This window comes from Marmota flaviventris, chromosome 12 (assembly GCF_047511675.1).
Source record: "Marmota flaviventris isolate mMarFla1 chromosome 12, mMarFla1.hap1, whole genome shotgun sequence".
NCBI lineage: Eukaryota > Metazoa > Chordata > Mammalia > Rodentia > Sciuridae > Marmota > Marmota flaviventris.
The window spans coordinates 13,310,284-13,322,952 of record NC_092509.1 but is presented as its reverse complement, the minus strand read 5'-3'; positions in this window follow the sequence as shown (position 1 = coordinate 13,322,952).

The window sequence follows — 12,669 nt, the reverse complement described above, 5'->3', positions numbered from 1 at the left end:
CTAAACCACTCATGCATCCCTGATGATGGGGAGGAGCAGCATGGGAGCAGAGGCTCTTAGTCTAAAATGGTCCTGTTCTGAGTATTTGGAACCGGCCTCTCTACTGGGCTCTGCAGGGCCTCGCTGGGTGGCTGGAGCGAGCCACTGTGTGCCCAGCTGTTGTATCTTGCAAAGAGGGCCCAATGTCATTACTCCTCCTGCCTTTCTGTCTGGAAGGAAATCGAGGAGAGCTCTGATTATTGTTTAAAACAAATACATGCACCAAATGCCAAGGTGCAGTGTAGGGAAGAAAGTGGGACTTGAAAGACCCCCCCACAGCTCAGTGGGATGAGGAATATAAAACTGCCTACAGAGAGGCAAATATGATTTTCAGACCAGTTAATGACGGGCTGCCATCAAGAGTGGTGTGAGCACAGGGTCATTCCTTGCTGCTTTTGTTGAACCAGTTCTTAGTTTCAGAAGGCTCACTGATGGCACCAGAGCTGTCAGGAGGCCGTTGGCTCAGATTGCAGAATTGTACGCTGAAGGTGGTGATGGAACTTCCATCCTTCTGCAGTGGGGGCTGTGACCAGGATCTCTTTATTCTGTGGTCTGCATCAGCATCATTAGCCTGATAAAGCAAAACGCAACCCATAAAAGCACATCAGAGGAGCTGAGAAAGTGGGTCGGCACATAGTGGCAAAATCAGGTCAAGAGAAAAACGTGCTTTGAATCTTCCACCAAACTTTCTCCCCTTTTGTTTTTGCTTCTATCCCTCTGTGTTCCATCTTCCTTTTCTCTCTCTGCCCTTTCCCAACTCGATGCTTCCTTACATTCCCCGGTGAGACCCTTTCACCACACCCCCTCACTCCCAGACCTACAGCACTTTCTGTGGGTCACCCCTCCAGGTGTTCCTGAGCTCCGCTCACACTGGGAGCTGTGAGCTCCTCATTCCCATCATCAGTGAAGACAAATGACATAACAGCTACCACTATCATGGACTGCAGCTGTATTGGACAGTTGCCATTTCATACTTTCAGCTTCCTGTAGGGGGAAGTCACCCCTTACACATGAATTTAGTGGGATGTGGAACCCACCCTCCCGCAATGGAAGCTGGAGTGGGTGGGTGTTCCCCATCTTTCAGGTGCCCCCTTTCCCACTCTGTACTAGCCAGGGGGTGGTCAGTGACCCAGGCAGACTACCTGGACCCCCCTGCTTTGTGTTGTGACTCTGGAGCAAATGACACGGAAATGAAATGCTGAGAATCATCTCATGGAAGCTGCAGTGGTCCTCGGATGGTAAAAGCTCAGCAAAAGAAGCCAGACTGCAGGGGTGCATGTCCACTGGTAGCAATGTCCAGGGACGCAGGGTCCTGGGCCCCACTGAGATGCCTTGTCCTTCTTATATCTCCTTCTAGCTTCCTGTTAATTCTGTGAGCCTCCAACCTCCATCCAGTAAATTCTTTATTCTTTCGTGAAATAGCCCAAGTTGGATGGAAATACCATGTTACCTAACAATTCTGCTCTTAGGTATATTCCCAATAGAAATGTGTATGTAAATTTATTAAAAGAAACAATAGAATGTTCACAGAGCACTGTTCATAAAAACCCCAAATGGGAAAGCACCCGAATGCCCATGTTGAGTGGGTAAAATATTAGGGTCTCTTCACATGCTGGAATCCCACGCAGCCCGAGAATGAATGGTCTGCAGCTTCACCCCACAGCCTAGAGGTGAGGGAGGTAAGATGAGTACAGATTATCAATTCCATTTTTATGAAGCACAAAACCTGGCAAATCAATCCAGGTTGCAAGGAGAGATAGGAGGTTCTACTACAGAGTCACTACCGAGAAAAGAGTTACCAAGGGAACAGCCACCGCGGGGGCAGGAGGGAGCTTCCGGGGTGCTCTGATTCTGGATCCCATGCCATTCACCTGAATGTGATCCATTTGTGAAAGTTCTTCCATCTGTACACCTTGGATTTGGGTGCTTTTCTATATGTATGTTATACTTCAATAAAAAGTTGGGTTTTGTGGCTACCAGTTATGAATCCTACGTTATTTATTTTTTCTATTTTGGCAGTTTTCTCAACTCTTGGCTCCCCCTCAGACATCATCAACATGACACTAGTGATAACTAACATCAACAGTGGGGCATTTTCAGAGTGTGTCTGACAATATATTGAATTGCCATCCACAGCCGTCTGGATGGAGAACAGGCTTTCAGCTCCACCCAGGTGGCTGCCTGGACAGATGTGCCAACACCAGGCTGAGGGCTTTGTAGGGAAACAAGAATTCTACAGGGACGCCCCCAACAGGGCTGAGGTGACAGCCTCTCAGCCCTCCTGCCTCTGACCATGAGGAGTAGAGTGGGGACGGCCTGCCAGGAAACCCATTCTGAGACACCGCCTCTGAGCCAAGAGCCCAGGGGCTCCCTGAGGATCCACACATGACACATGTGAGTGGGTACAAAGGGGCAGGAACTCCAGGCCTGACCCTACTCTTCCAACATGGCTCTCCGTCCGCCAGGCCATGCAGCCAGCCTGCTGGTCACGATTCCAGAGAAGCCGCATTGGAGCAGTGAAGCCTGGAGCGATGGCCGGGTGGGTTGGAGTGTGGGCAGCAGGCGTGGCCTGAGGCCACGTGGAGCCCACCATGCAGGATGGGGTTCCTGAGGCCCTGCAAACCAAGATGCCAGCCTGTCACCCTTCAGGGGCCGGGCCTGAACACCATGGGTCACCTGCTCAGAAGCCCACTCCACGCAGTGCTGCAGCCCGGAACCTGGGAGCACAGACCCTTTCACTACGTCAACCTCGCACTTCTGACCTGGCCTGAGAAAATGGACGTGGGGCAGACCTGCATGAAAGTCGGGGCTCCAGAGTTGACCAACAGGGTTAGTACCTTTCCAAACCCTAATTAGCATAAGTCTGGACCACTAGCAATGTCCCAAGTGCTATACAAACCCCTGGACAAGCACACCCTTATACTTCAAGTGTTCCGTTCCTGTTTCTGTTTAGTAAGTTCTACTTTTACACTCGTTCATCCTGTTCTGTAGATTTCATTCTTGGAATTCAGGAGGAAAGCCCAGAAAGGAAAAGAAAGAGCCCCAACATGTCTTAGTGACAGAGTCTGCTTCCTTACACACAGTGGAGTGGTGAGACTCCATTCGCACCCATCAGCAGAAGCAGGAACTGAGTTTCATCTCAGCAGCGTGGTCTCACCTCCACCCTGTGCCCACCCCAGGGGCTCCCGCCCACCTCCACACCTCACACTGTTTCCAGGAACTCAGTGCTGCCTTCCTTGCTCTCAGCCATTCCCTATTGGCAGCTCTGCTGTGCGGAACCCAGGGCGATCACAGGATCTTCACGCTGCCCCCATGAGTCCAAGCGCTTGCCTTTGATCGAGCTCCAGGCCCCACAGAACTCAACAATGAGTCAGGAATTCTCAGCAGCCCCCCTCTGAGGGAGCCGTGGGGGAGAGCAAACCAAAGGTCAGAAGGGATTTTGTTCCAGTGGCTGTTCACACTTGAGATTAAATAGTAATGACAAGGGGCTGGGGTTGTGGCTCAGCAGTAGAGCGCTTGCCTCAGCACCACACAAAAATAAATAAAACTGTATCCAACGACAACTAAAAAAAACAAACAAAAATTTTTTAAATAGTAATGACAACAACTCATGCTTGGACCTGCGAACATGGGCCGCGGCAGTGCCCGGAGGGCTCCTTCCATTCCCTCAGCCCTTCATGGAGAGAAGACTCCTGTCATGGTGGTTGTTATCCGGCACCAGGGACACTCTGCCCCTCAGCCTCGTATCCTCCCCCAGAGCCCAGCCCCGGGCAGCTTGCTAGAGACGAGCTGGGAGCTCTGCTGGCTCTCAGCCTCTGTAGATGAGTGCAGATGGATGGTAACACCTCCGCTGGCCACGACCTGATGTCCCATTTGGTGTCTAGTCAAACCCTACCCTCGACTCTGCAGATCTGCCCACCTGTGGAACTTAGGGCCCTGCATGCTCTGGCCTCGGCTCTTGTGTCACTATCACGCCCCTGCAAAGCCCGGTGTTCCTGCACAGTGCCACCACCTCCCTCTCTAGGTCCCCTGTGCAGGGCCTCTGCATCTACGGCAGCCACTACCTTTCTTTGCTGGGTCTCCTTATTTCATAGAATCCAACACAAGTATCACTGGTGGCTCCAGCCTTCGCTGGCCTCTCTGACCAGGTGAGTCTGTTTCTAGGCTCTTCTAGAGCCTGCACCTGATATTCTCCTCTCTGGCCCTGGTCCCGTGGCCATTGTACACTCATATGAGTAATTACCCAGCTAACACCCGTCTCTGCCACGATGCCGGAACATCAGGAGAGCGAGGACTCTGGTGCTACCACCGCATCCGGCACCCAGCCGGTCACCTGGCATGAGAAGGGCACTCACTGTCATTATCTGAAGAGATACGTGAAAGCTACTGCTCGCCTGGAGGAGTCCAAGTGAAGTCACTTGCCCAATACCAGACCACTACTGAAAGCCTGGACTTGAATTTAGATCAGTCCATCTGAGACCCCACGGCCCTGCCCACTGTCACACACACCAAGGGGTTTACGAACCAGAAGGCCCTCATCTCTCCTGCAGGAGAAGTCGCACCAGGAACCCTGTGCTCTGGGTGCTCCTTATGCTTTCTTGCCACTTGAAAGCCTGCATGTTCCAGAGGCACCTCCACGCAGCTGACATGGCTGTAATTGTGGTAATTAAGCCAAGGGGCAGCCCCAGGAGAGGGGGGAGCATGGCTTGAAAAGGAAAGAGCCAGTCCTGTGAGTCACAAAGGCCAAATTGCCCAGTTCAGCTCAGCTTAATGCAGTACTTTGGAGTGGGGGGTACTGAAGTGCTTCCCGGGGAGAGGCCTGTGCTCACGGAGGCCAGGTGCATGGACAAAACTCATTCTCTAACTTTTCGTTCCAGATCTTTCGGTAAAAGTCTTCTCACGCACTTGGAGCCTTTTACGTTTTTTATTCTTCTGTTTCCCCTTTTGCTTCTAAGTTAAATTAGACTTTATTCAGCTCGATTTTAAGTATGAATTGGTCGTTGGGGCAGCACAGAGGACCCACCGTCCTGAACTGATCCGGGGCTCTGTAGCTGCTGCCCTCCTCAACTCCTGTGCCTTGAAGGAATAACTGGTTGCCTTGTCTCAGCCCTTGCTGGGTCTGACACTTGGAGGTGACGATCCACATGGGCACCCCCTGCTTTAGTTACACAGGAGCAAAGAAAAGGAAGGACGAGGAGGCATCTGCTGGACACATTGGGCCAGGCAGTACGTAGGAGGCCAAAAAGCAAAACAAGGAGTGCTGAGGAGCTTGGGCTTACCGCAGGGGCTGGGGTCCCGGCTCTGCCACTGCTCAGGGCCTTCGTATCCTCCTGTGGTCACAGGAGGATAATAGCTCTGTCACAGGGCTCCCTAGGATTCAGCGAGATAACCCAGACAAGGAGCTGGCTCAGCAGACAGAAGGGCCCTCACTAGACTCGCTTGGACACAAGACCTCAGAGACACAGAATTTAAGAAAAGACTGCCATAAACCAAGGACTCAGCACAGGGAGGCAAGAAGCAGAGACCTGCCAGCCAGGAGCCGCACCCACCCCAACTGGCACCAGTACACACTGGGACTCCCGGCTTCTTAACGCATGGATACAGCCTGATATGCCAGCTTCAGGGGCTGCCCTGTGGGGACGGACCTCATGACCTTCAGGGAAGACAGGACCTCAGGACAGTCAGCAGCAGGAGGGTGGCCAGGCCTGTAGGGATTTGCTATTTGAAGGGGTGCTGATCACAGTTGTTTGAGAGAAATCAAAGTATTTGTTGGGGCTTATCGGGGACCAGAGTGTTCACCCAAGGAGCAACCCTGCAGTCTCTGACACTTTTTTTTTTCTTGGGCATTTGGGGATTGAACCCAGGGTATCCTTCATGCTAGGGAAACCCTCTACCACTAAGGGTAGACCACTTAAGGGTAAAACCCTCTACACCCCCACCCCTACACCTTTTTGGTTTTTTGGGGATAGGATCTCCATAAATTTTCCAGGTTGGCCTCAAACTTGTGATCCTCCTGCCTCAGCCTCCCAAGTTGCCGAGATTACAGTGTGGGCCATCTCTCTTGGCTCTGGTGACTGGAACTTACTGTTCCCTCGCTGGGTCTGACACTTGGAGGTTGTTCCCAGCTATGAAAAAGGGAGTGCCGTCCTTTTGTGGTGAGCTGGCTTTTCCATCTGTTATTTTCTGGGTTTTATTCTGACAATTTTCAATGAATACACACCGCAGCAAGAAGCCAAAGGCTGAGCCCCGTCTCTGCCAAATCAGACCCTGTAGGAACTAGAAAAGCAGGACAAGGAGGTATGGCCATGAGGCTCAAGCTGAGCTGAGGGATGTCCTGCAGCTGCCCAGCAGGAGGTTCGGAGGGGTGCTCTGGGCAGCCTTCAGGGGTCAGCCAGTGCAGGTTTCTCAAACACATTACCAGAGACTGGGTGGCTTATAAACAGCGGAAAGTTATTTCTCCCAGTTCTAGAAGCTAGCCGTCAGAGATCAGGGTTGCAGCACTGCCGGGCTCTGGTGAGGGTCCCTCCAGGTCACATGCTGTCATCTTCTTGCTGTGTGGAGGACAGAGAGAAGCAGACCTTCTCTGGACCTTACAAGGCACTAGTCCCATCTAATCCTAATCACCTCCCAGCAATCCCACCTCTTAACACCACCAACGAGGGGGTAGGGTTTCAGCACATCAACACGGGGACACAGGCTCAGTCCACCAGGAAGGCTGCTGGAGATTGACAGGCAGCTCTAAGTTGGCCATGGTCCCTTCCCGCTCACAAGCTGCCATTCCCACCTCTTGGCTCCTTATCACATGACTCTGGAAGCAGCTTTGTGCTGGAGGCACAGTGGTAAGGCTCAAACTCAGCTTGCAGGAAGCCCCCAGTGGACTCCAGCACCAAAACAAGGAGAGACAACATGGCCTTCAAAGAGAGATCATTTAAAATGAGGCCAAATGGGTGAGTTAAGACGGGTGTCCTTATACAAAAGGAACATGGGGCACAGATCCGCAGAGGCCAGGGAGAGGACTCAGAAGGAACCAATCCTTCTGGCACCTTGGACTTCCAGCCTCCAGGACTGCAAGGACATACTGTCCTTTCTGCCACGCTGTCTGCAGGATTCTGTTACAGCTGCCCTTGCACCTAACACAACTCTGAACTCATCACTTGGGGCTTATGGGCCAGCTACCTTCCAGGTTCTTTCTTCACAATGTCAGTTTACAAATCCTCATGACAACCCGGCACTAGGATTAGAAGATGGCAAAACAAGGCCCAAGGAGATCACGTGAGTCACCAAAGCCACATGAGTAACAATGGGCAGAGCAGGATCCAGGAGGCCCCAGGGCCTGAGGACAGGCTCCTGACTACCTTGCTTTGCTGCCCCTCAGAGAAGGCAGGGAAGTGATCAGTGTTGGGTTCAAATGGCAACAGAGAGCACCTGAACAGGAGGCAGGGGCGCCAGGGTGCCAGGCAGATGGTGGCCATCACCATCAGGGCAGGAGACATGGAGATGGGGAGCACATAAGCAGATCTGGGACTGTCCCTCTGCATGTTCTGAAGAGGGGGAGCCTTTGAAGAGGAGCTCCCAGCTTCTTGTCTCCAGGATCCAGTCACCCTCCTCTTCAGAGTCTACGACACTTTTGTGACCAACTGTGTATTAACCACATCTGCATTCCAGGACCGGTGACGCACATCTGCAACCCCAGCAACCTTGGAGGCTGAGGCAGGAGGATCTCAAGTTTGAAGCCAGCCTCAGCAACTGAGTGAGGCCCTTTCTCAAAATAAAAATAAGTAAATAAAAAGGACTGAGGATGTAGCACCATGGTAGAGCACCCCTGATTTCAATCCCAAATCCCCCAGATACCTTTTACCCCCTAACTTTAATATGTTGATAAAGTTACATGAAGCTATGAGAGTAAGTGGATTCACTTAAGAGGACAATCAAACAGGAAGATCTCAAGTTCAAGGTCAGCTTGGGCAGCTTAACAAAACCTTGTCCCAGATATAAAAAAATAAAAGAACTGGAGGTAGAGTGGCAGAGTGTCCCAGAGTTCAATCCCTAGTACTGAAAAATAAATAGGGTCATGCAGTTCAGTGATAAAGCACTTTGGGTTCAATACCTAGTACTGAAAGAAAAAAAAAAAAAATATATATATATATATATATATTAAGCTTAAACTTTACCAGTATGATATTTATATTTAGACATAAGTGATTAATTCATTTGTGATCACACTGAATCAGATATTTATAATGCAAACTATATTTTTAGCACCCAGATAACAGCAATATATTACCAAGAATTTATTTGCTCACCAAAGTCTTTTATTAGCTTGCATATAATTAAAGCAATTTTTGGCACATGTATTGCTTCAACACAACTATTTACATTTTTTAGAACATATTTGTTTACTGAACCAGCAAATGCTATAATAAACTATCTTTACAGTCTTAGTCTTAATTGGAAGAAGAAAAATAGAAATTTTAATAAAGAAATTCTCTCTAAACACCCAGCCAAATAAAATATGTGCAACCAAGGTAATCAGTAAACCAGGCACTGTGGGGGACACCTGTGATCCTAGGGACTCAGGAGGCTGAGGCAGGAGGATGGCAAGTTCAAGACCAGCCTCGGTAACCTAGCAAGACACTGTTCAAAATAAAAAATGAAAGGGACGAGGCTCAGAGGTAGAGCCCTCTGGATTCAATCCCCAGTACCACATATACACACAAAAAGGTCATTCATGCTAGATTTAGAGAATTCTAATTTATAATGCATGTGTCATCAGTGATTGTTTCATAAACAACACGAGACCATCATTTCCTGTCAATCATGAGCTGGTTGTGTTAAGATCCTAATCCTAAGTGATTTTTAAAAATCTGATTACCAACATGCATGCTAGATCTGACTGATCCTGTATTTAAAACTGTGGCGGAAAAAAAGCACATGACGCAAGAAGCCACTAGACCAGGCAAAATGGGAGACGAGCCAAGAGCAGCTCATGCTCACCAAGTACTCACCACGCAATCTACTTAGCTCTCTCACACTTCACCACCAGGTGCGCATCCCATTTTACAGATGAGGAAACTGAGCAGTGATGTTCTGGTCCATGGTAATAAGCAGGTTGGGGAAAGGGGCTGGTGTCGACTTGCTGGTTTCCTTGGTGCAGAGACTACCTCCAGGACCAATCTCAAGCTACCAAGGTAGCAACTACAGGCTTGCCAGCTCCTGAAAACTCAACAGCCCGCCGTGACTGGCCAATCAAGTCACTTGCCTACGCTCCTAGTACTGGGATCAGTCAAGGCAGGAGTTGGGATTTGAACTCAGGAACTCTGATTTCAGAACCACTGTTTTCAGGAAGGATAATCTGCGAGGGGAAGATGAGGGGACAGGCATGGGGCTCCCAGGGCTGCTTCTGAGCAAAAGCAGCTGGGGCAGTTTGCACCCGTGTTCGACTGCTCTGACTGGAGATTTCAGTAAGAAGAGGGAAGAAAAAGTCAATCTTATAGTGTACAGACACTTAGAGGAAGAAACATGGACAAATTTGACAGTTCTTAATTTTGAAACAAGGCTACATGTTTTGTTTTTGTTTTAATTAAAATGCTGTGTTCAGAGAGATCCTTAGGTGGTGGGATGGGCAGCGGAGCTGCTGTCATTTGGAGGAGTCAACTCAAATTCCTTTAACCCCTGGGAAATGGGTCGCAATCAGAGATAGTAGTGCTGTGTGGGCCCGTGCCCAGGAGGTCAGTGTTCTTCTTGACTGGTCCTCATTCCTCTTCATTTCTGTCAGAGGCATTATGGAATACCTTGAAAAACATAAAAAGTATTGTTTTCTCCAAAGCAATTTACAAAATCCATGTGTTCTCTGCATTTTTATGTATTTTCCTCTACACAGTTTGTACCTCGGCACACAAAGGAAAAAAAGGGTGTAATTCCTTTTCTCTGAGTTCAGGGCAAAGACTGTCAACTCCATGGGCTGATGGGGGAAGTGTGGTCAGGGCTGTCCCCAGAGGGGGGTTTTTGGAATCAGTAGGGGCATCTAGGAGGGCAGGAGCCTCATTTCCAGGAGTCAGGGGGCAGGGTTGTCCAAATAGAGACCCAGGGTAGATTACAGTCTCACGAGACCTAAGGCTCAGCCACTTTAAGAAAAGGAAAACCAGATTATCAAATCAGGTGCAAGGGCTCCGCGTCAACTCTGAAGCTTCAGCTTCATTAGCTTCATGGGAAATGTGCCATTTCTACTAAGACCTGAAAAATAAGCGGGAGCTATCCAGCCAAAGAGCTGGAGGGACGGAGAGCAGGCAGAAGATGTGATTCATGGGGGACAGGAGGGTGACTGTTCCCAGCCTTCCAGAGGTCCGGGAGTCAGGAGGTGCAGCCAGATGGAAGAGGGCAGCGCCTGAGCAGGTGAGCAGGTGAGAAGGAAGAGCCAAAGGGCTTTGAAAACAGAGAGGGGAAGATGGTGGTCAGAGCTGGTTCCCTGGGACATTCCAGGCCCCCATCAGGGTGCAGAGACTCTCAAGTTTGCTGTGTGCTGTAATGCCGAGACTTTCCCTGTTTGACCATGGTCCCCAAAAAGAAATGCATTATATATCGCAACTGAGAACCTACATAAGAGGTTCAGAATGCATCTGACCTTTACTATGTGCAGGGCCCGTGTTTTCTATTCTGTTCTCTCGTTTGTTAACTGCCAAGCACGATGCACTACATTGCTTTCAAACACAGCAGTGGCTCCTGACCCGAAGTTCAGAAACTGCATCTGTATAATGAATGATTACGATAGCTGGATGCCTTTGAACTCCCCAGAAAAAAATCCCGTTCACATTGGAAGCAGTAGCGGTCACTGGAGAGTTTGCAGGGATGATGGAGGAGGGTTCTACTTCACCACAGCCTTATCAAGTTCCCCTGGATGTGTCTGCCCCACCAACTGAGGGTCCCCAGCCTCCTTCCCAGCAGGGCCAGGCCCCTTTCCTCCTTGTCTTTCCCTCCGAGGAACACATGCACCCCTTTCCATGTTTCCCACTGGCCAGCACAACTGGTGGCTTTCAGTGTAACATCCTGTCCACCTCTTACAACCTGCTAAGAAATTACGTATCTTAAATTTCCCCCTGTTCTTCCATGTATCTATTTTCCCTGCCCCACTGTGAGTGAGATTAGGGACTCCAGGTGCTCAACAAAGGTGCATCAATCCATGAATTCACTAATCAGTGACTTGGATGATCAAGGCCATTTTATAAAGTAAGGAAGAAAGGCTCACAGGGATGGAGGATGATGGATTTGCTGTTGAGCCAAGAACCCCCTTCCAAATGCAAGCCCAGGTGGGCAGGATTCACTCCAACCAAATGCACAAGTCAGTTCTTTCAATGCCCCTGAAGGGGCCCCAGAATGAGTCAGTGACAGAGAAAGAGTGAGCCTGGGTCTTACCACTGTGGAGGGGAATCAATGGTGAACGTGTCCACTATTTCAGACTGAGTTGGGGCAAAAGGGCCTTCAGAGAGTACTCACAAAAGACCCGTGTTCAGTTCCATTTGACGCTCAAGGTCACTGGTGGCATCTCATCCATAAAATCATTTTCTTTATTCAATTTATGAGTGCTCTTGGTCCACTCCAAGTGTGTTGGCCCTTTTCAAATGAGACACTGTATCTTGTGCCCAAATGGGAACGAGACAGTGAGAAGACTTAAGGGGGCATCGGTGGCTGACTTCCACAAACACGTTCTCAAAGACTTTCATTCATCGTACCAGATGCTTATAAATCCAAACGCGGGAAATATTGCAAAATTGTGATCTGAATTGTTGGTTTATGCTGGGAGCCATCTATGAGCCTTGGGTAAACTGGAGATGTTGGAGCCATTAGGCAGGAAAAGCTGGTATCAGGAGCTCCCAGTAGGAATCCACTGGTTCAGGAACGCCTGATTCACGCGTGGCGCCCTGCTAGCTCATTGCTCAAGTTCTGGCTCAGCTCAGAGATGCAAGAACTGAAACAAGACTCTTCCCCCTGAAACCTTACCCCTGCCTTTCATGTACTCCCCCTTAAATAAAGAATCGGGGCCTTGTTCAGTTGTTCAGTTCCAACTCCTATCAGGACTGGAATATCTATCAAGTGCTCCACTTTAAATCTAATTTCTGGATCTGTCTTTATTTCTTACTGCTCATTTCAGAGTTTTTATTTTCCCAGGCAGCTCATACCTTCTGGGCAGGAACCTGCTCTGTCGGGGTGCTGACTGCCTTACTATAGGTTTAGGCCAACACACAGAATCCATTTTAGACTTTTTGTAATGCTAGGTCGTTTAGCAGACTGAGTCATTATAAAGAGGAAATGCCCAGTTCCTGCAGAGCACATAGCATCATACAGGTGTATTAAGAAGGGTTTGTAAGGAGAGAGAAAAACAACTCAGTGGAGTTCCTCATTTGACATTGGAGGGGCTGGGGATGCAGCTCAGCAGCATTTCCTTGCATGCTTGAGGCCTGGGTTCAATCCCCAACACGGAAAAAAAAAAATCAGTTCGCATGGGTCAATTCCGTCTTCTCTCAAAGTATTTTCATCTTCTATTAACCTCATCTCAGATGACCACAGCGACCAAAAAGGGCCTCAGTGAGCTGGATCAAACATGGAAGTAACTGTCCTGCTCTGAATTCGTGAAAG